A 25,906-nucleotide genomic window follows, 5' to 3' on the forward strand; every position below is an offset into this window, starting at 1 on the left:
CTTCGGCTATAGGGTAGGTTTCCACGGGAGAATATGACTAGTCTGTACCCCCGTCCGTGATTGGAAGAGGGGGTTATTCTAGAACAAGATTCTCTTGTCAAAGTTATGTGAGTTGGCGGGCATCGCCGCTCGCCTTTGTTTATTTCGGTAGACATCGCCAGAGAAGTGTTTTGTTTACGCCGTAAATAGAACTATCTTTGGGTAACCTGTAAGAGGTAGGCCTCTCCCGGTAAAACAAATGTTTTAGCGGAGAGAAGTAGAGGTAACCTTGAAACTCTGTCTTATACCTGGGGGCATGCAAACCTTTTGGAATGCAAGCGAAGAGTGACTATTTATTTTTTAAATTTTTAGGACCTCTAACCCTTTAAACTCGTAGGATTGGTCGTTTCCTAACTTGCATAAAGAAAGGATGTGGGGCAAAACTCTAAAAGTTGCCGTTTTTATGTGAGACATTCTTATCACAAGACTGGATTAATCGAGTAGTGTTACCGCAAGGTTCAAGCTCGTTAAAAAATAAACCCGCACCAAGCAAATTTTTCCACCCGCGTTTAAGCTCGTTAAAAAATGAACTATTCCCCGGTAAATAACCACCGTGAATGTAGTACTTCAGCCATTAAAGCCTTGGTCGTGTTTGCACCGTCACCTCCACTTTTTCATTCGCCAATCATTCGCCTCCATTTGATTGTTTACCCATTTTGAGGAACAGCTGCGAAGAGTGATTTCACTAGCCATCCTTATGACACTATCGTGATTGGAAAATTCCAAACCTTACCTGGAATCAGCTGCTACCCGTTTTATCACTCGTTCCTCAAAAGACGAGTCTCCTTTAAGATCTTTTCAACTGACTCATAAAATATGAAAAGATTGCCGAGCCATTGGCCTCTCCAGATCGTTAAAGGGACAGGAAGTGCTATCCCTCATCTAGATTTTAATCTTTTTGGACCTGAGGGATTATTACACAAAAAGATCGAGCGCTTGTTTTGTTCGGCTCGTTAAAACTATCGAAAATTCATCCCTTCTGTATTGTTTTATACTTTTTCGGACTTAAGGGATTAGATGACAAAAAAGGAATTTTGGAGTTACCTTTACGTACCTTTTCAGACTCTCTAAAATTGAAAAGGACCGAGTTATCTTTGTCGTTAAACTCGTTAAAAAGATTAATAGCGACAAACTTGTCGTTAGACGAGAATGAGTTTCACTATCGCTAGGCTCGTTAAAACATAGCGATGGGTTTACCCGAAGGGCAAATTATAGAACAAGCATATGTTATCCTCCTCAAGCTTGACAAAAATAAAGAGGTACTGGTCAGCAATGACTGGGGAAAAATTGGTAAGAAAACTCAAAGAATCTTTATTGGTAGCAAGTCGCTCTTGAACATGACACTTCCACTCCGTGTCCGAGTCGGGTTGGGTTGTTTCATTCACCGGTCACATCGCCATGGTCACACCATACCATCCACATTTGGGGTTAATGCTACCAATCCATCACATCAGTGTCACCGACATGTTCAAAAGAAGTCATCCAGAGAAGCCACCTATGTCCCACCCACTACCATACATTATACTCCATTCTTTCATGACCGCCACCCTGAACCGTATATCATCAGATCGTTTTCACCTCCATCAAAATCATTTGCTCCGTTCCGTGTCATTGATGTGGGATTCATTAAGGCCCTCCTGTGACAGATCACTTCTTGTCGACATTAGCTCATTATCCAAGAAGTTGGTCTAGGAACACCCCCTTCAGTACTTTGAAGCTTGCATGCCTCAATGGCAAGTTTCTCACTTCCGACGACAGGTTTACATCAATGACCTTCGACCGAAAGATTTTGCGTGGTGTTCGACGCCAAGTCCTTTATTCACACCACGTGAATTGTACTGCAGTACCTTGAGGATCATTATCATTATCGGTGATTCCTCTCTCGCTTGTTAACAGTTTACATCATTGACTGGTAATCAAGCGATGTCTTTCCATGTTCGACTTCAGAACATTTCTCACATGGATCGACTTGTACTTCGAGTGAAGATCGGATGAGATTGAAGACCCCAGATCTAGTTTCATCTATCCGGGCTGCAATATATATACAGGGAAATAAAGACATTAAATGTACAACATTGCAGCATAGATAATCATCCTACCAAAGGATGATGGTTCTATCAGAATCATCAGTCTACAATCAGACAATTGTCTGTCCTATGTACATGAGAATGAATTTATAAAGCTGAGCATGGGAATGCCCGCCTCAGCTAGGTCATGAAAAAAGTATGAAGATAATGTATTGTATTGTATCTTATTACAGGTCTCCTCCCAGCATTGAAAGAACTTCGAATCCTCATAATAAAGCATTTCACCCGATTAACGGCCCCATACTTTAGGGGGCAACTGTTATAGACATTTTTGTGCCTTGCAACTCCAAGCATGAAATGTCCATAAACCAAGTGTCACACGGAATCTGTCAAGGGTGCGGACACGACTGACCTTCCTAGAAGTCTAAGACATTCTAATGACAAACAAGACAAAATGGAGTGATCTTTCTCTAAATACACCTTTTACAACATGAAAACTACAAGTGTTTAGGCTTACCTTATTCCAAAACGCTGTTGTTGAAGTCCGTTCTTGACGATCCGGATGAGCTCCTCCTTCAAGTCAATTCCTGCAACCACAAACAATCAAACAATTACCAAGCACTTGCATTTCATATAATAAAACATATATTCAACATGCAGACCAAGGAACACATGAAATAACTCATTAACACAAGCTATTGAGAAAAATAAACCAGTTTGTATTAATAACGAAACAAAGAAACTCTTACAACCTGGCCTTGGTGTTGTGCAAGTTCCTCCCAGGGTCCATCAAGGGTTTTCCTCTACTTTGACAAAGCTCACCCTCTCCCAAGTAGAATCAAGTGAAGACAATCTCTCCTCACAAGGGCTCTAATGGAAGACCTAAATCCTGCAGCATTTACCTAAAGAAAATGTATAGCTCCAACCTCTTCTCCTTCTGGCTCAATGCCTTTATTTATAGTGCTGTAAAGAGGTTATTCAGGTCCACTATCAATGGGATCATCCCCCTCTTTGGGTGGGATAGCTCCCTTATTGATGGGATAAGTTCCCCCTTAATAAAGATACATGAACCAACTGGAGGCGCATCCATTTCATCAAACCGACCTCTAGAATGTTCTAGAAGTAACCACAAGTAACTTTTTCAAGATAAAACTCGCGCATTTTGCCTTTTACAGAGGGACGCACCTGTCCCTTAACATACAGAGCGTCCATGGACGCAGATTTTGTGAACATGGTCAGCGTCCCCGCAGGTAAGGCTAGAGAGAACCTGCGACCCCAGAGATAAACATAGTTTTTACAAGACTTTCTCTCTTCTTTGAGTTTGAGATGGATAACAGAGGCATGAGACTTGCCTAAGAGGGTAGCATGACTGTTGATTTGAGCCATACTAACTGTAAGTAGTCAAGGTGACATTTTTTAGTGTAACAGATTGCCCCCTAAAGTGCGAAGCCTGGAATAGAGTAGGGTTTTGTAATTCTAGGAAGGGTGAAGCGCTTTATCATTTCAAGGATTGTCTTGTGGATGGCCTGGTTGGAACCTGCAATTTTCAACACAAAATACATGGATAAGATTATATCATCACTGAGGTAGGCATTCCCATACTCAGATTCAAAACTTTAACTAATGGACTAACTATTCTGATACAGGAATGATCTTGCAGTACATCATTTTAATAGACTTTTGTAGACACAGTATGGACGCAGCCATCTGTTTATGATTAGTCTACATAGATAATGAATACAAAACTCCTCGCAGCCTGGATGGTAGAAACTAGATCCAGGGTCTTCACTTCTACTTCCCGAATTGGTACGATTCTAGCCATGTGATTAAATGATTCGATGTCGAACATGATAGAAACCACTTGATTACCAGTCAATGATGTAAACTGTTAACAAGCGTGAGAGAAACCACCAGTAATGTCAATGGTTCTCAAAGTACCAAGCACAACCCGTGAAATGTGAATAGATGTTTTGATGTCGAACACTTCACGGAATCCTTTGATCGAAAGTCAATGATGTAAACTGACGTCAAAGGCGAGAAACCTGCCATTGATGCATGCAGACTTCAAGGTACTGTCGATTCCTAAGTCATCTTTCTAGATAATGTGTCGATGTCGATAGAAAGTGACCCGTTGCAGGCAAGCCCGCAACACGAAATCATTGTTCAAGTTGAAGAAATGTTGTTGTAAGGACTGACTCAGGGATGGTCAAATGGATGACAAGTATTTTGTAGATGAAAGTTTTGCTTGCAGACCTCTTGAACACATAACGACACAACAGATGGCTTGGTGACGAATAACTCAAAGTTAATCCCCGAAACCCGGTTAAAGACTTTCAAAGTGGTTTGGTCAACTGTGAGGTAAAAGATTTCCCAACCCAGGTGAATGAAAAGTGTCGTGTTCAAGAGTGGTAATAAAGTTTCTTTTGAGACAAAAGGTAATCAAACAGGTTCATTCTTTTCTCTTTTCCCCCACCATTTCTGGCAAGTACCTCTTTATTTTTAACAAGCTTGAGGAGGATAACATATGCTTGATTATAAGCTCATCTTTCGGACGAGTCCAACCTAGTTTAAATTCGAACCCTAGGAAGGAGTGGTTCGTTCCTGTTTGTAATTGAACAGGTCCTCTACTGTAAAAGTTTAACGAGCCCAGTATAGGAGAAACTCGGCGTTTTTCAATTTTAGAGAGTCTGAAAAAACTAAAGGAGACTCCACGTTGAACTTTTTCGTATATTTGTGTCCCTCAAGCCCGAAAAAGTATAAAATAATACCTGGGGGAACCGCTTGATCTTGCGACCAAGGAGTACTTTCATAATTAGTGCCACTGACCTGAAAAGTAAAAAGCGATCAAGGACACGTCGTTTTATTTCCAGTTTCGAGTTTGAAACGACAAAAACCCGGCAATCTTTTCCTGTTTTTCCGGTCAGAAAAGGGCTATAAGGGGACCGTCTTTTAGTTCCGTTTTAACGAGTGTAAAAGAAACGCTCGGCAATCTTTTCATGTTTTAAGAGTCAAAAAAGGGCTTAAAAGATGACTCTAAAGTTTCACTTTTTCGTAAATTTTAATGAGTTCGAAAAAGGGATAAAAATGTACTCATATGGCCGACTTTCAATTTAATTTACGAGCAGGAAAATACGGAAAGAACTCGGCATTTTCATTTGTTTTACGAGAATGAAAGATAGCAAAATAATCTCGAGATTTTCATGAGTTTAATGAGTCTTGAAAATAACTGAAATTGACTCAAGATAGGTTTCATTTTTACAAAAGCTTGAAACAGATAAAAACTATGCTTCAAATTAGTTTCATTTTTACACAAGCTTGAAACAGAGATAAAACTGTGCTTGATGCCCCCTAAGCATAACTGTTAGAGCGCATGCCCCCCAGCTTCATTTCATTCAACTAAGGTGGATGAAATGAAGGTTCAAGAACGAGATCATTTGAAAGACTCGACCTAAAACTGTAAGAAAATTATGCAAAAACTGAAATAACTAACCTAAACGTACAACCTAACATCTATGAGGTCTAGTCAAACTCTCGACTCAATTAGAGGAGGATTTGTTTCATTTTTTAACGAGCTTGACACAGGAAAAGAACTATGCTCGGATTCAGTTTCATGTTTATGCAAGCTTGAAACGAAAAACTATGCTTGTTATAAGTTCACATGCCCCCAGCATAATGATGCAAATCAAGGTACATGCCCCCCAAGCTTCATTGCATTCAATGAGGTGGATGGAATGAAGCTTTACTTTCAAGATCTTGGAAAGACTTGTGGGAGTTGTTTCATTTTTTAACGAGCTTGACACAAGACAAGGAACTTTGCTCAGAACTACTCTCTACAATCTACCTAACAAAAACTTTACTCTAAAAACCTTGATTCATTTTTTAACGAGCTTGACACAAGACAAAGAACTATGCTCTAAAAACCTTGATTCATTTTTTAACGAGCTTGACACAAGACAAGGAACTATGCTCAAAAAACCTTGATTCATTTTTTAACGAGCTTGACACAAGACAAGGAACTATGCTCAAAAAACCTTGATTCATTTTTTAACGAGCTTGACACAAGACAAGGAACTATGCTCTAAAATCCTTGTTTCATTTTTTAACGAGCTTGACACAAGACAAAGAACTATGCTCATGACTACTCTCTACAATCTACCTACTTAACCTACCCTTGTTTCATTTTTTAACGAGCTTGACACAAGACAAGGAACTATGCTCAAAAAGTTCGCATGCCCCCAGCATAATGATGCGAAATGAGGTACATGCCCCCCAGGCTTCATTGCATTCAACCGGCTGGATGAAATGAAGGTTTACTTTCAATATTTAACTTGAAAAGGGAGTTGTTTCATTTTTAAGGAGGTTGACACAAGAAAAGAACTATCCTCATACCTGATTCATTTTTTAATGAGGTTGACTCAGTAACAGGAACTGTCCTCAAACCTAATTCATTTTTTAATGAGGTTGACTCAGTAACAGGAACTGTCCTCAAAATCCTACTTTCTAACTATCTATATGACCTAAAAACTAGCTGATTCATTTTTTAATGAGGTTGACTCAGTAAAAGAACTGTCCTCATACCTGATTCATTTTTTAATGAGGTTGACTCAGTAACAGGAACTGTCCTCAAACCTGATTCATTTTTTAATGAGGTTGACTCAGTAACAGGAACTGTCCTCAAAACATCCAATTTCATTTTTTAAAGAGGTTGAAAGAGGAACAAACTATCCTCGTAACTCCTTGTTTCATTTTTTAATGAGCTTGACACAAGAAAAGGAACTATGCTCATACCTGATTCATTTTTTAACGAGGTTGACTCAGTAACAGGAACTATCCTCGAACCTGATTCATTTTTTAATGAGGTTGACTCAGTAACAGGAACTTTCCTCACAACATCTTGTTTCATTTTTTAACGAGGTTGACCCAGGACCAAACTATCCTCGCACACACTGATCATGGCTTCCAACTGGAAGAAAGACATGTCAATGGACCCACCTTGATCATGGCTTCCAAGAGGTCTTCATCAGAAGGAAGAATACTTCTCTGGAAGGAACACATGTCAAGGGACTCAAAAGGGATAAGAACATCGTGTTCAAGTAATCCCATAGAGTTTTCCATGTCAATTACCGGATCTAAATCAACAGTGAGAGGCTCACTTACATCGGTAACTGAAAACATGGGACCAGTTGCCACATAATTAACCCGTGGCAGGGTAGATACCACTTTAGAATCAGAAACATCTAGGGATGTCATATTATTGGTAGTTGAAAAAAGACTAGGGAACGAAAGCTGGTCTACAGTCACAATACTGCCATTGTGAGGGAAAGACATCACGCGAAAGAGTGTCGATACGACAGCTTTCATTGCATAAACATAGTCTCGCCCAAGGAGTAAATTGAAATCCAAGGGACCTCGAACTACCATAAGATCAACACAAACAGTTTTACCTTCCAAGGTAATAGAAAACTTAGGAAGGATCCCTAAAGGTTCACTAATTGTTCTGTTAAAAGCTTTCAGATTCTGCGTAATAGGCGCAAGCTGAGGGGAACCCAAAGCTTTCCAAACAGCTGAGGATAAAATACTAACAGAAGCACCTTCATCTACCTGAGTACGATGTATGTCCCTACCACCAGCCTTGACAATGATTTGGAAAGGGATGGAGGAAGGAAGACGAGGTTCTGTCAGTCTATTCCAATCAAAGGAAAAGACCTCAGTACTTGGAGGGGGTTCTGTAGAAACAGGTGAAATGCCCCCGGCATAGAAGAATCCGATGTAACAAGAAGAACATCAGCGGTATGAAATTTACTCTCGAAAAGGAGAGTGTGATCGACCGAATGTGAAATTGAATCGACCACTTGATCAACTAATGGATCATCAACCTGAGTGACATGAGTTTCACTCTCCAATGGGAGAGTGTGATCGACTGTACTTGAATTTAGATCAATCACTCCGTCAGTTGACGGTAGGTTGGGAGAAAGTTTACGGTAATCAGTTGGAAATTCTTGCTGTGGAACAGTAAGGTTTTCCAACAATGTTGAGGCTTCATCCATGTGAGGGAAAATGTGAGTTTGATGACTCCCTTTGCATAACTTACAAGGAAACCTAACTTTACCCTTTTTCCCAGGAACCTGACTATCACTGGTTGATGGATCAACGGAAAGTTGATGAGATTTTTCTGACCATACTTCCAAGACCTTTGGAATACCAGGACAATTGACAAGGAAGTGGTCACCCTTACAAAGCCTGCAAGGGTATTTGGGTTTACGATGCATGTCGGAATTTTCCTCAACACAACTAACACTTACAGCCATGGTTGGTTGGTTGACTTCTTTCTTATCTTGCTTCTTCTTCTTCTTCTTCTTCTTCCCTTTCTTCTTCTTCTTAGCCTCCTGGTTACTAGCATCAAGGCTTTTACCAGGCGAAGAGGAAGAAATGGAGGAAGAAAAATTAGGCGAAGAAGGTAAAGGGTCAACAGAAGGTTGGTGATGTTGAGATGGTGAACTCTGTTGAGGTGAAGCATCCGGTTGAGATGGAACAATTGGAGTATTTTGGGCCAACGAAGTTGAAAATAACCATATCGGTAAACCTATTGTAAATCCAGGTAATGACAAAGTAGCCATATAAGGAGGACCAACATTTCCAAAGTAAGGAAAAGTACTAGGATTCTCATTAGGAGGGGTTCCTAGGTTGATAAATTCCGGAACATTTGCCATTATATTCAACTTCAGTGAATTTTATTAACAATTTAAAACTAAAATTAACAATTCACAATTCACACTTATGGTCTCTAAAAGTAAAAACAAACAAATTAACACGCGCTATCAAATCTAGGAGTCAAACCACACACAAACAGTAAGCTCTCCGGACCGAAAACACTAGTTGGTGATGAAGCCCAACCTCGCAGAATTCAGTACAGAAATGGCGGGTGGAACAGTTACCCCGGCAACCTGCTTAATGAATAGACCGGCACAAGTTCCTCCACTTTAACCGTCTCGAAGTGAAGTGAACCCCCCGGAAAATCCAAGTGAGTATAACCGACGTCTGCTCCAGGTACAGTGGGACCTTCCCTCCACCGTCACCTCGGTAGAACCCTAAATATTATGGTCACTAAGGTCACCAACAGTAACAAATACACCTGGGGGAACAGTCTAAACTCCGACAGCACGCAAGGGCAGAGTAGCAAGCTCAATCCCCTTACCGGCTCCTTGACAACAATCCAAGGTTTACCGATAAGTGACCCCTGGCTCCTCGACAATGGTTAATCCGAGGTTTACCGTTTGTAATACGTACTGTCTGGCGTCGTTCCCAACGAGGGGGGAATGATCCCCTCACTGGTTCGGACACGAGCTCGTGCTTCTCCTTTAAGAGGAGCTTTCCCAGAGTGCAATTGAAACAATTGGATTTATTCTACTCAAGATAAACTATCTGTTTGGTTTTGTAGTCTTGGAGAGTTAAGTACTCACCTACTCCAAGACCCTAGCCTAAGCTATGTTGGTGTTTCAGAGCCCTAGAAATGTAAAAATTACTAGATGAATTTTAATTAAGCGCTGTGTTATTAAGGCTGTTATTACTCAAATGGGTAAATGGAGATGAAACCAATGGTGTTATGACCCGACTCAACTGAATGCAATCGAATATGATAATGCAATCCTTTCAATTCGATGAATCCTAACTAGAGTAAGGAGAGAGTTTCCATTCACTTCCAACAATGCAAAAAATTGATCATTAAGAGAAAATTTAACAAATTCTCTAATGCACTAATTTCATCAAGAAAAACTAATGCAAATCAATTCCAAACCAATTTTTATTTTTATTTTTGTGTAAATTCAAATCAAAGAAAGCTGATCTAAATCTACGATTGATTTTTCAGAATGTAAACTATGCAATTGTAATCTATGCACAATTCACATGAAAAGTATGCAAATGTAATCTATGCACATTTTTCATTCATATTCTGAAACTGAGAACTCTAATTATGCAAATGTGATCTATGCAAGAGAATTCTCAAACACAAGATGATTCTAATGTAATCTAAGAACCAATCAAGTGCAAGTCGAGAAAATTGGGTGAGAGTTCCAAAGATCAAAACATAAAAACACTCAAAGGCGATTAACACTCATACACAATTTAGCCCCCCCCGGCGAATGAGGGGGAAATTTTTTTGCAAAAACAAAAGCAAAAAGATGCAAAATTGTGAAAAGACTGAGAGAAACCTCCAAGTAATGACCAAAGGAAATCAAATTAAGAATTTCTCAAAAAAGAGACTCAAAACACCCAATTGATGAAAGCTAAAAGCAGGAATGCTAATGAAACAAGTTCAGGTGAAAATTTTTGACAGGGTACTAAAGGATCTGGGCAGAAAACACTAAGAAAAACCAAAATCTAAAAGCAATTAAAGCAAAAATGGAGTTTTCCTAAGTTTTTACAGGAAGACGCAGGCAACCCGTTAGAACAGGCGCGGGCCCGCTCTGTGCAAACGGCAACAGCGCGTCCAAAGACGCACTGTGCAGTACTCAGAGGGTGCGTCCTTCTGGAAAAATTAAGAAAAAACAAATCTAACTAAATCTAAAGCTAAGCCACCCAAATACTAATTCTCACAGTCAAAAACCAGAAAATAAAAATGATTTTCTCAGAGCAAAGTTCACACAAAGGAAAAGACTTTCACATTAATGGATTCCCCAGCGGAGTCGCCAATTTGTCACACGGAATCTGTCAAGGGTGCGGACACGACTGACCTTCCTAGAAGTCTAAGACATTCTAATGACAAACAAGACAAAATGGAGTGATCTTTCTCTAAATACACCTTTTACAACATGAAAACTACAAGTGTTTAGGCTTACATTATTCCAAAACGCTGTTGTTGAAGTCCGTTCTTGACGATCCGGATGAGCTCCTCCTTCAAGTCAATTCCTGCAACCACAAACAATCAAACAATTACCAAGCACTTGCATTTCATATAATAAAACATATATTCAACATGCAGACCAAGGAACACATGAAATAACTCATTAACACAAGCTATTGAGAAAAATAAACCAGTTTGTATTAATAACGAAACAAAGAAACTCTTACAACCTGGCCTTGGTGTTGTGCAAGTTCCTCCCAGGGTCCATCAAGGGTTTTCCTCTACTTTGACAAAGCTCACCCTCTCCCAAGTAGAATCAAGTGAAGACAATCTCTCCTCACAAGGGCTCTAATGGAAGACCTAAATCCTGCAGCATTTACCCAAAGAAAATGTATAGCTCCAACCTCTTCTCCTTCTGGCTTAATGCCTTTATTTATAGTGCTGTAAAGAGGTTATTCAGGTCCACTATCAATGGGATCATCCCCCTCTTTGGGTGGGATAGCTCCCTTATTGATGGGATAAGTTCCCCTTAATAAAGATACATGAACCAACTGGAGGCGCATCCATTTCATCAAACCGACCTCTAGAATGTTCTAGAAGTAACCACAAGTAACTTTTTCAAGATAAAACTCGCGCATTTTGCCTTTTACAGAGGGACGCACCTGTCCCTTAACATACAGAGCGTCCATGGACGCAGATTTTGTGAACATGGTCAGCGTCCCCGCAGGTAAGGCTAGAGAGAACCTGCGACCCCAGAGATAAACATAGTTTTTACAAGACTTTCTCTCTTCTTTGAGTTTGAGATGGATAACAGAGGCATGAGACTTGCCTAAGAGGGTAGCATGACTGTTGATTTGAGCCATACTAACTGTAAGTAGTCAAGGTGACATTTTTTAGTGTAACACCAAGGGCTCCTAAGTCCCTAAAAGTGTTGTTCTAACCCCTAAAGGAACAAGGTCAACAAATTACAGCTTCTCCCAGAAGTTCTCCACCAGAAACTGCTCAGAATAAGTCAAAACAGGATCATTTCAGCTGCTCCACTGGCTAGGTGCGTTGCATAGAACCTAAACACACTGGCCAGGTGCGTTGCAATGCACCTAAATGCACTATGAGGGTGCGTTGGGCGAGAAATGACAAATGGCAGTGTCATTCCGCGAGGTGGAGAGACAATGGAAGCTTCCAGAATCTTCTCCTATGACACTTGCCTCACTGAATTCGACCAAGGATGAGTAAGAGGCCTTCAGTCTCCAAGTGGAAGCAAGAACTGACAGAGAGAAGACACTAATCAAATCACAAGCTGACTCATCCTCCTTACATACATCTATATATGGATCCCTCATCCCAGAGATCCAGAGGCTGGAATTTTGCACATTGTAAGGAATTGCTGTTGGTTTTGAGACAAACATCAGAGTATTGGGTGATCTATGCTTTGTTGGAGGTGAAGAGGGGCTTCTTTGCTGGGAGGTTGATGCTGGGTTAGGAATCATCGGTTGTAACTCCTCCTGGATCTTTTCTTGTTTATCAATAAAAAATATTTGAGTTTTTCCTCCATGCTTATGCTTGTTACATTTGTATGGTTAACTTAAATCTGATCCTAAGTTGTTTATGAATATAGATCCATGTCTTTGTATAGTGTTCTTCTTCTGTGATCTTACAAGTACTTGGTGAAGCTGGGCAAGTAAGGGAGCAGGTAGCTGGAAACTGTCAAAGAAGAGAGAGATTGGATCAAAGAATTAGCTCAAGACACAGGTTGGTTCTTCCTATTCCTCTCTATCTATAGTTCATAAAGGAAATACAAAAGTAGTTTTTCTCTGTTTGTTTCTAAGGCAGCTGTCACACCTTAGTGGGATAGAGCAGTTCTAAATAAACACTTTTCCCGGTAACAATCAAGGCGTGTAAGGATCCGAGTAGCGCACCCCGAATCTGGCAAACTTAGATAGGATAGCAGCATAGAAACGAAAGGATGAGGCCAAGTTGCACGTCACGAAGTTGGCTGAGAAGAGGCGCAATGAAAAAGCGGTCGTGGAGGTAAGGGTTGTTTGTGAGGTAGCAAAGGTATTCATGGAGTAGGAAAAGGCCCCCGAAGTAGCAGCAGTAGCAGCAGCACAGATAATAGGGGCCATCACAACGCAAGAGGAGGAGGGCCAAGACTTGTCTACAGGACATGAAGCAGAGGACATAGAGCTCACAGAAGAAGGTGCAGACCCAGGCACAACTTCTACCCAACTGAAAAGGTCGCACGTACCAGACAGATCAGGTGCATGGAAAAAGGTCAAGGCCTCTAAATTGGCCATAGACCCAATCAAGTTAAGAGAAGGAAACCTCTATGACATCGGTGACATGGTTCATGAGGTCACCAAGGAAGCATTCCAGTAAGCCATGTCAGAGTAGCAGATTGTGTTGGGGACCCTACGGGCGTAGCTGCAGGAACTACAAGTGTGGCCCCCACAAGAAGGAACCGTTGCCACCTACGGCGCAACAAGAACATCAACAGTAGAGAAGCTGCTATGCACAAAGATGGTCAACACCATAGTGCTACCGGAAGGAGCACTAACAGTAGAGAATGAGGACGACAGAGCTGTGGTGGGTAGGATCAAGGGACTTGGCCTTAATTTTGCTGCTCTTCTGTGAGACACACTGTACCAACTATAGGATGGCATAACAGCAGAGCTACGCGCCAAGGAGGTCCGCATGATTGAGGTGATGAGTGAGCAAAAGATCAACATCGAACAACTCAACCTGCAGCATGGTGAACTGGTGTCACAGAACTAGCAGATCATGCAGACAGTTGATGAAGCGTGCTGGCGAGTCTTAGAGTTGTCCATCGCTGCAGACCTACCAACAAAGATGTGGATCCACTGTTTAGCAAGTGGAGTTTGAAGCACGTGCGAGGAAATAACGTGAGTGCAGCTAGAGCTGAATCTCCATATTGCCGAGTTGTGGCTGAAGGCGCAACCTTCCACTCCTCTAGAAGTTAGAGAGCAGCGCGCTAGCGCTATTAAAACATGATTGGAAGAAATTGGATGGGCAGTGCAGGACTGTACTGGTATGTTGGACCAAGCCTTTGGCATCGTCACATCCTTGTAGGAGGATCCCAACATACAACACCTAGAAATAGAGGAAAGAAAGCTTCAAGAGCAGTACGATAATGTAAGGGGAACTATGCAGACAACTATCCTCACTCAATGGCTGGCAAAGATGCAGCAAGCAAGCGCACTGAAAGAGTAGGTGGATGTTGCAAGATAGAAAGAGGCACTTATCAAATCCCTCATCCAACCATTGATTGATGAGGCCTTCACCATTACAGAAGATATCGAGGGAAAGCTCGCACAAATGTGGGGACTCTATGCGCTAAGGCATGCAGTTGATCATCACAAAGAAGCATCAGAAGAGCGCATGTAGCAAGTCCAGCAGTGCGTCGCGGACCTCCGAGCAGTACGGGACCAGTTGGAGGGGCTACGCGCGAAGATCACCATGCCAACAGAGTGACTCGGGACGCGTCATGATGATTGTGTTGGGGGCCTGTTGGGCATGGAATCCCCCCACAACATGTTTTGGGGCTCAAAGCCCAAGGTTTGGTCAAATGTATTATAAGACTGTGAATTACGGGCGCGGAGCGTGAAGTATAAGATGATTCATAGGGTTGTCCTCCTTAAGTATTGTAAATTAAGGTAATTTCATGTCAGCCTACCCATGGTCCGCGGACCATGGGATTGTATAAATAGAGCGAGGCTCTAAGTTGTAAAGATAATTAATGAGTGAATTGGAGAGATATATGAATACGCATGGTTTGAGCATAGAGTAAGAGTCTAAGTGTATTGGGTCGTAGTAGTAGGAAGAGGCTCTGCAGCTCAGTGCACAAAGGCCTATTAGAGTCCACAGCTGAGTGCGCAGACCCCTGCAACTAAGTGCGCAAGGTGGTGTCGAGTCTGTAATCTTGATCGAAGAATAATAAAGAGAAGTTGATTCCAATTTCTGTGTATCTACTTGTGTATTGCCTTCTTTACATTTATACTATTTTGTTTATCATGCGCACTGATATGATTGTTGGATATGATGTTAATTACCACTAGTCTTACACAAATAAGTTGATTAATCGGGTAATAATAGATTAAATAGCAAGGAACTTGGGTATAATACGGGTCGATCCTCGAGTAGGGCTGCGCGGAAGCAACATCACAGGTTGCGAGGGACTAACAGGTGCGCGTAGAGATGTGCACACAAGATCAAACAGCGGACCTCTAGAAGCTCATCAGACATCCCCCGGATGCGGAAACCTGGTTCTAGCACCCTCCCCTACTACTTCGGGTGAGACCTCAATCCGCTCCGCGCATTGTTGCCAAAAGGGTCAGTAGTACCGGGATTTTCTTGGCTAAATCACCACTAAACCTGGGTCAGGCCTATACAAGCCAATAGGGCTTCCATAGAGAATAGATCTGATCAACCACAAATCCAGTTAGCCACTACTCGATGATGCCACCCTCAATTACTATCTCTTCATTTGTTTCTTTATCTTCTATTGTTAGCTGCATTTTGGATTTGGGGAAAGATTGGAATACAATAGAACATGCACTCCCTGTATATATGTTATTGAAATAAATTATAAGTTTTTGTGGCTAGGGTCATGTGGTAGATATCAACTTCTTCAATGAGTCCTAGAAGTCACATCCCTTGGGTAGGTGACTTCAAGAACAAACTAAATATACTTTCCATTGCAGCTAATAATTGGCCATGGTTAGCTTGATAGGAAAAAGGGTATTGTAGGAAAGTCTTATGCATTTTTTATAGCATGATTAGATCCATAGATCAAATGCCATTTGTACATGTTGATGTAGAACTTTGATGGTGATGATAAAAATGTCTTGAAGTCAAAACTTAAAAAGTGTATTGAGCTTAGTTAACCCAATATGGGAGTGCCATCATTTTGCTAAAGTTCATGATTCTAACAAATAAAAGACAACATATGAATATCCAAGATGAATGTTGAATCCATAATTTGAAGATGTATATGAAGACACCAAGTATGTTCATGAATCTGAAAATAAGATTGCAGAAGTTTACAATTCTAAATGGATTGTAGGATAACCATTTTTGAGATTGAATATTGCATTTATAAGTAGTGAAATCATCATAAATTTCCCCAGGAGTGCCAATATTGTCCATGGTAATCTGCTGAAGCTTCTCATCAATCTTGAATGTTATATAATGATGGGATCTCTTGCTCTTCAACTCCAAAAATGCATTATTGTTCAATGTTTATAGTTAGGTTGATGTTAGACCCTATAGTACAATAAGTTCCTAATTATTTTGTGTGGTCCCATTGTTTGATTGTTCCCCAATTCGTATGTTGTTTTAGATGACAATCCTATGTAGAGATGCTAGAATGTTTCTACAATGAATAACTAGTGGTTTGTTATTATAGTGGTGAAAGATGAATTGAACTAATATTCTTTTATGCCCAATGTTAATGGTAGATATTTCTTAGTTGGAATTATGAGTTTTCAATATGGAGGACATAATGATGTTGTAGACATAATAGAGATTTTTTGGAATTTCATCCAAAAGCATGGTAATGATATTCCTTGTGGTAGCAATGGAGATTGGTTGGAGATGGATAAACAAGGTACACCTTTTATTATATTGAATCAAAACCAAGACCATGTGGAACGATGAATCACATCTTATATTTGGAGGGAGTCTAACATGTTGTGTGTAGATTATGTATATTGTTCATTGATGTTTTTGAGCTTGATCTTAGCTAGAGTTGGTACTTGGGAGGAGTACTGTAATAACATGTGACATTATAAAAGCTTGTACTTATTGCCTGCATGATATGGAGCATGTAAATAGTATGTAACCATATCTATCTATGTATTATGTAAAGGGCGTATCATTGTATGACTCTTGTAAGAAGGCATACCCATTATCCATGTGTCCCTAATGATAGAGATAACTTGTTTAATATAGAGCAAAACCTCCGATAGAGTATGGGCCATGTGTGAGTTGAATTCTCTATGAGTGGATTATGTTGGTTATAAACTCTATGGGGTGTGATAGGTCTAAAAACCTAAAGTTTCCTATACATTTAGGTGGAGTTCATTGAGAATATGAATGAACCATGTACTCGAAGGAGTTCTTAGTGGGTTAGTAGTTGCAATAGTTAGGTACCCATGTATTTTGGTGGATTTCCACTCCCTTATGTGGATGTTAACAATTTGGTAATGTCTACATGATCGAGGAATGAGAAAAAAATGTCAAGTTAGATTATATATACTTTATTGATCAACAGTGTATATGATGCATTGAACCAATGGAAGAAGATGATGAAGACTTACCTAACAAAGATAAAGACATGTCCAACTCGCTAAGGGTGAAAGTTGGGATCATTAACTCCTACCGATTATATAGAATACTATGTGATGTTTATGATCATACATGAAAGGGTTTTGGTTTGTTAATGTATTGATCATTGTGATGTAGAGTTCGTCTCAGCATATGTATTCTTCTTATGTGTTCTTAGGAGGTTGTTGGATCATGGTTTGATGAAAGATTTTGGTCAACAATTTCTTTTTAGTTAGTGCATAATTGAAATACCTTAAGTTTTTAATCTACGAAGATAACACATATATCTCAAAACAAACTCTTATTTATTTATATATGTACTATTACATTGTTAAATAAATTGAACACACACAATTTTGGTGTATAAAATATGTTCACTCTTTTATTATTTAGATTAAAATTTAAAATATTAAAAGTTTATTTTTATTTTATAAATATATATAAAGTAAAAAAAAGACAAATTAATCTTACATGAATTGCATTCTATCACATGCATCCATAGGTTAGTCATCCATAGTACCTATGAAAACCCATGAAAAGAGAACTCTATGGTTAGGTATATCATGATCGAGACAATTTTCCTCGTTACTGCTCAAACAAGCCATGTTGGGAGAAATAAGTGGCAAACAATTACGGTAGGCCCACAATCCACATGGATCCATATGTTTATCATGAGGGTTTACTTTAACATATTGATGCCACTTATAGAGATGGTGTACCAACTACCCTCTATAGAATAGAGATTAAAAATTTAACCACCCATAGGTTTTTTATTGTTTTATCTAGATGAGAAAAGAGAAAAATGTGATGCATGAAAAATAGTGTGTAGGTATCTGCTGCATGAAGGAGACATGTTTCTTCAAAAAATAGCAGAAGAACACAAAAGTGCATGTGATATATGGGTGCAGGTGATATATGGTTGCTACTAATGATGCAAAGGCCAAGAGTAGAGGTGATATATGCATTATTTTCACCTACAATATCTCCTCCCTCTACTCTTATCAACTTTCATTTTCACCTTTTGATCTAATTTCTAGTTTTGATAGGTTAAACTATTATACAGATAAATGATATAACATCTATTTTCAACTATTTTGACATTTTGGAAGATTTTTTTTTTATATCCCATTAAAAAAGAAAAACATCCCTTTATCTTAACTTTTTAATTAGCTCTCACTTTTTTTTAAACCTTTACATTTTTTTTTCCAATTCACAATTCATGGCGGTATCTTAACTTTTTAATTAACCATCTCCCTTTCTTTAAAAACCTTTACATCTTTGGGCCAATTCACAATTCATGGCAGTAGACATTTTCTTTAAAACACTTTTTTATGCGATTATAGTTTTGATCTACCCCACTTTTACGAAACTTTCAAACCCTTTGTTTATGCGGTTATAGTTTTGAGAAATTAGTGTATCAACTTTCCCATTGCCAAAAGACCTATGGTGCTTGTCATCCTCTCTGGCGGGCCAGTGGATGCTTCGTTTGCAGTAAATGATCCTCAAATCTCTAGCATTATTTGGGCAGGCTACCCTGGTCAGGCTGGTGGTCAGGCATAGCATCTTCTATCCTATGTGTACTGAAAAAGAATAGGGATGCCCGAGAATTGATCAAGAAGGATGTTGTAAAAGGTGAAGGGAGGGAGTCCTCCATGGATCTTCGATCGGGAATATCCAAGCTCCGTGACTAGTCTGTGCTCCTTGGAATTGAAAGACTTAGCAGGTTGTGTCGTCTTCACTTTATTTCAGGCTATGAAGACTCCCCCTCCTCTTACAGTTGCACCAGTAAGAAAGGCTGGTGCTGGTAGGCAGGTAGCCATGTGCATGTAAGGGCTCTTTCTCTCTAGATGGAAGACTTGCTTGGGTGAGGCATGCTAACACAAGGGGTCTTTCATTAATAGAAACTATTGCGTCAACGACTTACTCTACTACTAGATGATATAGGCGCTTTATCTGATACCCCTCTTTTTTTCCCAACTCAATCTGGTGCCTCCCTGAAGACCCTTCCTTTCTTTTGCGTCTAATCAAAAAATGTGAATCAAGGTATATAAAAAGTTGTTGTAAATTGTTATCGGTGTTGTGATATGATAACCGTGGACTTGAGTTTCACTTATGAGATCTGCTGAGATCTATTGGGAGCAACTGGGTGTCACAACTTTGCAGAGATTATTTTTGGTGACTACAATCCATGTATTTTATCATCCCATCCATTTATTTTTGTTTCAAAGCATACTATTGGGATTTTATACTTCAACACTATTCCTTTTCCCATCATTCACATGGTTCAACTATTATTTTATGTTATATCTTTGGTTTGATAAGTGAAATTTGTTATGAAAGACATCATCATACATAAATAGAGAAGGCCATGGCAAAAATGAAAGCATTTGGTTTTCATTTCTATCAGAAAGGTAGCTCTCCAAAGGGTCTCTAAGTTCTTAAATTTAGTCCTCCCCATTTGTTGTGATTTTAATTAGAGTGGTTTGCTGATCTGTGTGCTAAGGGATGTTATTTTTACAAAACAATGTTACACGTAGTCACAATATCCCGCTAGTGGAAATTAGGGTTCTCTTAAAAATAGGGGTGTTAGCTCTGCTATGTTCTTCGACATTTGATGGATAAAAATAGGTTAAACAGCACTGGTTTTGGTTGCATAAGGCTTACAGCGGTTTTTCCTGCTTCCTCGTTATTTCCATTTCCATTTTCTCCATAAAACCCCACTACCCCTATTTTACACCTGCATTTAGTGTAAAAGTTGTGTTCTGTTAGCCCCAGGGTGCTAGGTTTAAATGTTGTAAAACCCCGATAAAATGACTACGCACCATAACTCGCCTTTTCCTTATCACTCCGCTTACACTCTTATAACTCCCCATTCCTCCGTTTTCCACGTATTCTCCCTTAACCTCGTTATTTCCATTTTCCTCTATAATCCTTATAAACCCCGTATAAATTCTATTTCCCTCAGGTCCTGGGCACAAAATTAACCCATGAAATCGCGGTCATATAACCCCTCGGCGCTAAAGTCTTAACACTTTATAGCCGCACACATACAAAGAAAACCAATCCCACTGGGGCCCTCACCTGTCACATCACTCAAAGCACGTACGCAATTAACCTGGGCCGTCTGATCATTTCCCGCAGATCTGACGGTATTCACTGCCCCCACTCCTGTAAGCCGTGCACGTGATAGCCCGCGGGGAAAGCGATTTCCCGCCGGACCCTCCAGCCATGCATTGCAATCTGATTGCATCACGCCCGCACTGTACGGTTACTGCCTATTCCTGTAAGCGGTGTGGGGAAAACCATTAACCGCTCGTCCCGCTGACCCCCGCGCGTTACCTCCCGCGCTTGTTAGCTGTCCACCAGCCGTTGGATCTGTCGCCCGTGATCCAACGGCCCTCATTCATCCGCTCCTGTTTGCTCCCAATAGCCACTGAAAGTCGATCTCCGCCAACTGTTTACTTCATCCAACGACCAGTATTGCCTTTCCGTCGCACCCATGCATCCGCTACGTAGTCTTGGTGCCCCGACCTCTACCATATTTTCGAAGGAAGAAGGAGGCGAGAATCTGGTACCCTGCGCCATTATTCCTAAACTACCCCATTCAAGAGACAACACGGCCAGGAGAGCAAAGTAATGCCTCGAGCAGTTGAATTCATTTACCAGTTATGGATTTTTTGTTCCATACGATACTTCGCTTACTCAAGAAGGACATCAGAGTACCAGAAAGGCCGATTTTGTTTATTAAAGCACACAATTTGTAGCAGAGACCCATATCTAATTGTAAATGTGGTTGGCGGTCCATTATGACCCCTCCACGCATAGCATAGCAGAGCAATTTTGTAAATAAACTTTATATATACCCAGAAAGAAGATGCAATGAGGGTTGATGAATGTTATTTTGATGTAAGGTTCAACTTTTGGAGACTGTAACTACTGTGATACCTGCAGCTTCTGGTCTTCATTTTCAGCTAATGCAAGCTTCTTTTGCTGTTAATTGCTCACTTTCCACTTCTTCTTTGTTCCAGGCTGTGCTTGTTATGGATTTGTTCATGTGCTCTTGATGTTTAGCATTAGAGGGGCTGTCATCCCACCTCTGTGTTATAATCTAGTATGTATCATTGAATTTGTATGCAGGTTTCTGTTATTTTAATGTCAGAGAGCTGTCATCCTGTCTGTGCATTAGGAAATAGATTGCAGACCTTTTAACTGGTTGTAGCTAGCCATCACAGGGTCCTGTGCATTTGCTGGTGTGATCAATATTCTCCATCATCACATTTTCCTTAAACTGTGAGTAATTGGTGGTTTAAAGCCTTGTTGTCTGGGGGTGTTCACCCATGTCTGGGGTTAAGCATAGTAGAAGTGGTTATCTGGCTTGCATATGCATCATTCCCTTCATTCATCCACCATTTTCCAACATTTTTTGTTGAGTTTGTAATGTTCTCCAGCATCTCTGAGATACAACCTAGGAGAGTTTCTTGGGGTGATAACATTAATTGGCACCATTGCCGGGGAGAGGAGATTGAAGCTCATCTTCCTTGGGAGAACGACATAGTTCTAGATTTTGATGATAGACAAGGTTTGGGCACATATTCTGGTTGTAATCATCTATCTGGTGACTCCACATTGAAGTTCTCGCTCAGTTTGTGAGACATACTCAAAGCAACCCTCAGAAATCACCAGCTGAACTAGTGCCTGACCCTAAGAGGACTGTCAAATCGAAGAAAGCATCACAGAAAGGGGCATCAGGATCAGGTAAGCCCAAGAAATCTTATTTGTCTCTGCATGAAGAGTTTTTAGTTGAAAATACACAGTTAGTTCCCCTTTGAATCTCAGTCCAAAACATCCCTTTGTCTCTGCCAACCATCACATTACTTCCTATCATTCAAACTGCTAGTAGCCCTCCCCATATCCCAATCATGGCAGGCTAGCAAGCACCCACGAAGATAGAAAGAATTGTTGTTGCTAGATATGGACCTTTAGTCTTGCCTATTCCTTTAAATCCTATGCTTGTGGGAGAATATCATAAATATATGCCCAAGTTCACTGGTACAGAGGGAGTAACAGTAGAAGAACACCTAGAAGCTTTTTACAGTTATGTTGATAATTTAGATATAAGTGAAAATGATGTGTGGATGAGAGTTTTTGTCCAGAGCCTTGATGGAGAGGCCAGAAAGTGGTTCAGAGAACTAGCCCCCAGATCTATTGCTGATATTGAAGCATTAGATGATGCATTTTTGAAGCACTAGGGAGATAAAAAGGATTTTTTGTATTATCATACAGAGTTTGGTAACCTGAAGAGGAAAAATGGGGAATCATTTCCTGATTTTAATAAAAGATTCAATCGGATGTATAGTAAGATACCAGCTGAAGTAAAGTCGACCCCCACCTCTGCCAAAATAACTTATGCCAATGCTTTTGACTCTGATTTCTGCCTATTGTTGACAGAAAGAAGATGTGCCACTCTTGCTGATATGCAGGATGCAGCACTAGGGGTGGAATCCAATATTATGGCTGCAGAAAAGCTAAAAAATAAAGCTGATAGAAGGAGGAAGATAGGTCAATCTTCGACTTCCTCTGCTTCATCTTCAGAACCTAAATTAGATAAAATGACCAAGATGATAGAGTCATTGGCTACTGAAATTTCTAAGCTAAAGGTTGAGCAGAATTCAAGAAAAACAAGGTAGCAGAACACATTTTCTCCAAGAAATCGAAATCCTTTCAGAAGAACAAATGATCAGTTGCAAATGATTCAAAGGGGTGAAGAATCAAAAGAAGATCAGAAAGTTAAAGCTCCTTTCCAAAATGTAGTCATGGAGGAGGAACAATTTGAAGATGAGGATGAAATTCATTGCATGGAAGATAAAGGCAGCGCTGCATTCTTTACTTTGGCTGCTTATGAAGAATCATTGCTGCAGGAACAAGACAGTCAAGAATGGGATAGAGAAGCTATCATACAAATCGAGGAGTAGTGAAGATATAATCTGAGGTCTAATGCAAAAAATGTCAAAGAAAATCCTGCCCAAAGAGATGCTGTCCAAACAAAGTCAAAGAATATCAGGCAAAGAAGACCAGCAGCTGATCCAGTCATCCTTAAAGCACCAGTTCAAGAGGTAAAAGGGTCTGATAAGATATCTTCTTCTTTCAGCTTTGAGTCAGAAGTTCAAAAATTGAAAATATTTGTGCCTCTGGTAGAGTTGGTAAAGAGTGAAGTGTTTAGAAAGCCTATCCTTGAAGCTCTTGAGCTGGAAACCACACAAACCTCCACTGACTCTGTCAATTTACAAGATGACAAACTTGCCATTGTGCTCAGTCCCATGATTTAACTTGCTGATAATAATTCTCCATCTTTTTATGTATCCTTGACCATTCATGACAAAATCCTCCACAACTACCTCCTAGACACAGGGGCCAGCCACAATCTGATGCCTAAAGCTGTCATGGAAGAGTTAGGCCTTGACATTACCAGACCTTATCATGATTTATTCTCTTTTGATTCAAGGAAAGTGAAATGCCTAGGATTAATCAAAGACCTGGCCATTACCTTAACTCAGCTGTCCATGAAGAGTATGATGATGGATATTGTGGTAGTAGATGTACCACCTAAATTTGGCATGCTGCTGTCCAAAGGATGGATTAAGAGACTAGGTGGGACATTACAAAATGATCTATCTTATGCTACTATCCCAGTTTTTGGAGGAGAAAGCAGGAGATTGTATAGAAAAGCACAACTGACATATATCATTAGTGATGAGAAGAATCCTACAAATCATCCCATATATGCAGTGGAAACTGATTTTGCAGCATGTATTCTCCAAATAGAGGAATCTTAGAAGGCCTTAATGCAGATCAAGAAACCAATAGTTCAGGCCGAAGAAGAGCAAGGAAGTCAGGTTTGGGAGATGTTCTTTGATGGAGCATGTTCCAGGGAGACTGCAGGAGCAGGGGTGGTCCTAGTATCTCCAAAACAAGAAAGCATTCAGTTGTCTTTTAAGCTAGCTTTTCAAGTCACAAACAACATAGCAGAATATGAAGCTCTGCTATTGGGCCTTAATGCAACAAAAGACAATCAAGAATCTGAAGATATTTGGAGATGTTGATTTGATCATTCAACAAGTAAATAAAACATTTAAAGAAAAGCACCCAAGGCTGAAAGCATATAGAGATGAGGTATGGAGAATCAAAGATTCTTTTGATTATTTCTGTATTTCATATATCCCTAGAGCCAAAAATCAGCTTGCTGATTCCCTTGCTGTTTCTGCTAGTCTATTTATCCCCCCAATGCCTCCTAGACTAGTTTATGAAGTCCAAATCAAATACAGACCATCCTTGCCTGATAATGTCCACCATTGGAAAGTTTTTGATGATGATGATGAGTTAAATAGGTTTCTTCAAGTTATTGGTGAGTTTTCTAAAATCCAAATTGACCAAGAGAATGAAGCCTTGGAAGAAAATCCCAATTCCCAGCTTAGAAATAAAATTGGCAAAAGCAACATTGTCCAGCTTCCCAGCAATCATATTCCAAAGGATCTAATTCCTCTTGAAAGACTGTTTGACCAAAATGATGTGCCTTACAAGGCTGCCCAGAAAGAAGACCAATCTGCAGTTTGTAAGCATGATATAGAAAATCCAGGTCAGCCTAGATGCATAAATTTGTGCACTCATCTGTCTGCTGATCAAAGCGCTGAATACTGCAATCTAATGAGAAAATTTGCTGATGCGTTTGCCTGGGAGTATAGTGATATAAAAGCATATGATAAGAAGATAATCCAGCATAAAATCCCTCTGGAGAAAGACACCATTCCTTTCAAACAGAAGCTAAGACCAATAAATCCTATGCTTCTTCCTCTAATTGAAAAAGAAATTAAAAAATTGCTGGCTGCCAAGATTATAGTTCCTCTCAGATACTCAGAATGGGTAGCCAATCTAGTATTGGTGAGGAAGAAAAGTGGAGAAATCAGAGTGTGTGTTAATTTCAGAAACTTGAACAAGTGCTCAAAGAAAGACAATTATCCCCTACCAAAGATGGAGCATTTGTTGCAGAAGGTCTCAGGAGCCAAAGTAATGTCTTTCTTGGATGGTTTTTTAGGCTTTAATTAGATTGCTGTGCATCCAGATGACCAAGAGAAGACTGCATTTACCACTCCTTGGGGCACTTTTATGTATGTCAAGATGCCTTTTGGGTTGATGAATGCTGGAGCAACTTTCCAGAGAGCTATGGATATAGCATTTGTGGGAGAGAAGGATAAATTTTTCCTTATCTACCTTGATGACATAACAATATACTCTAGCATCCATCAAGATCATTTGCAACATTTGAAAAAAGTGTTTCTGAAGTGCAGGAGGTTTGGAATTTCAGTCAATCCTAAAAAATCTCAATTTGCTTTAGAAGAAGGCAAGCTGTTAGGACATGTTGTTTCTGCCGCAGGTGTCCGAATTGACCCAGAAAGAGTAAAATCCATACAAACTTTGTCTGTTCCAAGATCAAAGAAAGATATCCAATCTTTTTTGGGCAAAATAAATTTTGTGAGGAGGTTTATTCCAAATTTGTAGAACTGGTGAAGCATATTACCTCCATGTTGAAGAAAGGATCAGAGGTTAGATGGACTGATGCAACAAGAAAATCATTTGAGTCTATTAAACAAGCCATTATGGA

At 40.0% G+C, this 25,906-nt stretch overlaps 1 pseudogene; it reads left to right on the forward strand.

Moving 5' to 3' along the window:
- LOC149255696 (putative beta-D-xylosidase 6) overlaps positions 1-25,906 on the forward strand; it is a 128,063-nt pseudogene that overhangs the window by 95,693 nt on the left and 6,464 nt on the right.

Source organism: Pinus tabuliformis, chromosome 7, assembly GCF_031772625.1.
Source record: "Pinus tabuliformis cultivar Carrire ecotype Pingquan chromosome 7, CPIR1, whole genome shotgun sequence".
Taxonomy (NCBI): domain Eukaryota; kingdom Viridiplantae; phylum Streptophyta; class Pinopsida; order Pinales; family Pinaceae; genus Pinus; species Pinus tabuliformis.